Raw genomic sequence first — 4,075 nt, forward strand, 5'->3', positions numbered from 1 at the left:
CTTTTTCAACATGTTGTTAGGAAGCTGCATGTAAACATGTTATCATGAAATGCTAAATACTTAGAGTGAAGCATATTCCAGAGTAACTCATAACTCTGAACATTTATTTTTAATATCAACATCTTATATTCTTACTATGTAAAAAATAGTTTTATTTCACAAATAAAATTTAATGGTTTTTGATTTTCAAAAAAAAAAGACACTAGCATAGAAGAAATTGGAAATCACACACTTGAAATCTCTGAAATAATAGCGTCTGAAGTAAAGAAGCAACTACAGAAAGGTATAGAGGAAATCAGATCAGAAATAATTCCTGAAGTAAAAAAAAGAAATGATAACTATACTGAAAGAAGTACTAAATGCTTATAAAGAAGACCCTGATTAAAAAAAATAGAGCAAAATATAAAAATGATGTAATCCTTGAATAAGCAATATAGGAAAGAAATAGAATGCATGAAGCAGATCCAAAGTGATATACAGGAAATTAAAGCCTCAATAACAAGCTGGCAAAATGGTTTGAATGAAAGTGAGAATAGACTTTCAGACCTTAAAGACACCATTGTAGCTAGTGAAAAATTAAGAAAAGATCTTTTAAAAACAACTAAGATGCAGGAAAAAATAATTCAATACCTGAAAGACAATGCAAACATGAACAACATAAGACTAATAGGAATCAATGAGAAGGAAGGAGTCAATACAAATGATATAAAAAGAATATGTATGGAAGTAATAGCAGAAAACTTCCCAAATATGGGGAAACTATCTGACATTCAGATAACTGAAGTATATAGAACTTCAAATAACATCAACCCAATTAAAAACACACCCAGACATATGATCAAGATCCCAGAAATTCAGCACAGGAACAGTATACTAAAAGCCACTAAAGAAAAGAAACAGATCAGGTTTAAAGGATAAACCCATCAGAATAACTGCAGATTTCTCTTCACAAACCATCAAATCAAGAAGAGCATGGAACAAAGTACTTCAAGTCTTGCAAGAAAACAAATTGCATCCCAGACTGATATATCCTGCAAAACTCTCTTTCAAGTATAATGGAGAAGTGAAATACTTCCATAACAAAAAACAACTTAAGAATTTCATGATGATAAAGCCAAACCTACACAGACTACTAAAAGATGTTCTAGAGAGGGAGCAAAATGACCACAACTCTATGAATGAGAATGGAAAGAACCCACCAAAAAGGACAAACAATTAAACACAGGAGAATAAGAGGTATACAAAAGCAATCTTTCAATTATTCTTTTGTATACAGCAACAAGAAATTTCCATCAGCATACTCTACAAATGGACTTCTCCTGCACCCTATGGGTCATGATTCTGTCTGGGTCTACAGGGTAACCCAGACAGAATAGCAGTAGCTCAGTCCCACAAGTTATACCTGGACACTAGTAAGTGTTATGGACATTATCCACATCCACAACACACTAGAACTCTGTGCGATATCCTATCCCCAAACTGTTAGAAGTGCGGGTCATTTATTTGCCATTCCAGCATTTGTCTTATGTTTTATTCTTATTAATTCTTTACCATCATGAAAACTTTTTCTTAGTTCAATTTTTTGAAAGATTTAATTTTCAATTAATTAACATTTAATTTTCTGAATATTGCTTAACCTTAACTTTTGTTTTAAGATTTATACTGTATATTTGATTTGTAATCTATTTAAAAGACATGGTATGATATTTTCTCCTAGTATTAGAAACTTTAAAAAATATATTTCCATTTTCCATTGACTTTATATTACTTCTTCCCTATCTTTTATACACACACACACCACACACACGAAAAAATATGTGTATAACCCAACATAAGATTGATACTGTTTCATAGAAATTTTTAATGACCTTTTAAAAGGGTTCATCTAATATATTTTACATAGTCCTGCATAACTATCATTTTGAGAGCTCTTTATTCTTCATCCAGGAGTATACAGCAACTTCTCTTCCCTTCTGAATTATGCTCTTTATTATCTCTTATATGCTATGTCTGGAGGTATTAGAATATTTCGAGTTTGTATAATTGGAAAATATTTTACTTTTAGTTTTCAAAAGTATATTTGCTAAGTATAAAATTCAAAGAGGTGAGATCTGTTTTTTTTTCCTTTCTTTCAGTCCTTTAATTAGTTTAGTTTCTTATACACTTGGTCTTTTTTTTTCTTTCTAATATGGAATAAGATGATATTTAATTTTGATCTTCCATAGCTAATTTTTCAATATATATGCTTTAATGATTTTTTTTCTTTACAATAAGTTTTGGACAATTTCATTTTTGTGTATCTGGGTATGATTTTATTCAAATTTCTAGTGCAAGGGTTCATTTTTCTTGGAAATGTTTTGTTATAAGTTCAACTAAATTCAGAAAATTTAAGTCTTTAAATATTTATTGCCTACCTCTTTCTACTTTGAGAATTCTAATTATATAACTATAAGTTTCTTGATTTTGACACAGAGTGAACTTTTATATGACTGATCTGCAAATTCTTCTTCATTTTTATTATGGACAATTTTTATTGTTGCATTCATTTAACTTTGTAAAAATTTATTTACAATGTGCAATCTATCATTAATCTCATACGATGTCTTCATTTCAGAAATAGTACTCTGAAAATAAAAAAAAGGATAGTGTTATCTGATATATACTGAGCATTTGCAGTTCGTTGAAGGAGAGGGCTTGGGAAGGCTCAGTAATAGGAACACTGGCCAGCAGGAAGCAGAAGAGGCTTGGAGATAGATCTGACAGGTGGGGATGGATACAGCAGGGGTAAGAATGATTTTTTTTTAATTAAAAATGACTTAATCCATAGACCTAACACAATCACAGTCTCATCTCCTGTATCATGTTCTACCACCTTGATTTCTGCTTATAACCTTCCCTCGCCAAACCAATTCCATTTTGAAGTTAAGGTCCCCTTTCTTTCATTGCGATTTATTTTTACAGTTAACTCACTGCCGTGAGTTAGTAGCTTTCATGCTGAAAACTCCACCTATAATTTGAGAAGGAAATGCCATCGAAGATAATTTACCTGGTGAAATGCCAGTCCCATGGAGGATAAGACTGCTTCTGATGCAAGTATCTGATAGGCAGGTTGCTGCTGGGTAGAATTTTTAAAAGAACAGATTGTGCCTGTTTATTGCTGCTTGGTGTTGTTTGCAAATAAATGGATGCTAATTGAAAAAAAGGAAAATCTATAGAGATGAAGTAAATTAGTTATTGGTTAGGCCTGGTATGTATGATTGAGAATGGAGATGAGCGGGAACAAGTAGCTAAACTATACAGTATTTCTTTTCCTTGCCTTTCTTTTCTTTTCTTTCTTTTTTTTTTTTTTTATTTGTGTATTTGGTACAGGGTCCCACTACACATCTCAGACTTGTAGTGATCCTCTATTTTCAGCCTTCCCAGTGCTGGCATTACAGGTGTGTGCCACCATGCCCAGATTCCTTCGCAGGACCAGGGATTGAACCCTGGTCCCTGAACTTGCCAAATCAGGTGCTCAGTCTGCTGAGCTATCTCACTGGCCTTTATACAGTATTTCTTTTTGAAGTGATGAAACATTCTGAAATTGGTAATATCTATCACTTCTCCACCTTTAAGCTAAGATTAAGTGTAAAGCTGGTAATATTTGTGAATATATAAAAGCTAGTGAACTCTATACTTTTTTTCTTGACCTGGGATTGAACTCAGGATCTTGTGCTTGCCATCCAGACACTTATACCCTTGTACCACTGAACTATATCCCCAGCCTGAATTTTATACTTTAAGTGGGAGGATTGTACCTTAATAAATCACATGTCAATAAAGTTATTTTTCTTTTTTATTGAAAAAAGTAAGACAATTTTGTAACAAAATAATAGAATAACAATAGTCAATACATTGCATATTGTCATATTCAAAGTAGTTACTCAGAGTAAAAGATATGGATATAAAAATTCTCCAACCAATATTATCACAAATCTTCCTTTTCAATGAACTAAGATACACTAATAGTATAGCTAACTTGTATTTTTTCCCTTTTCCCTTAAACAATTTCTTCCAATTTCACAATATACATTAT

This window comes from Octodon degus, unplaced genomic scaffold (assembly GCF_000260255.1).
Source record: "Octodon degus isolate 3935 unplaced genomic scaffold, OctDeg1.0 scaffold00073, whole genome shotgun sequence".
Classification (NCBI taxonomy): domain Eukaryota; kingdom Metazoa; phylum Chordata; class Mammalia; order Rodentia; family Octodontidae; genus Octodon; species Octodon degus.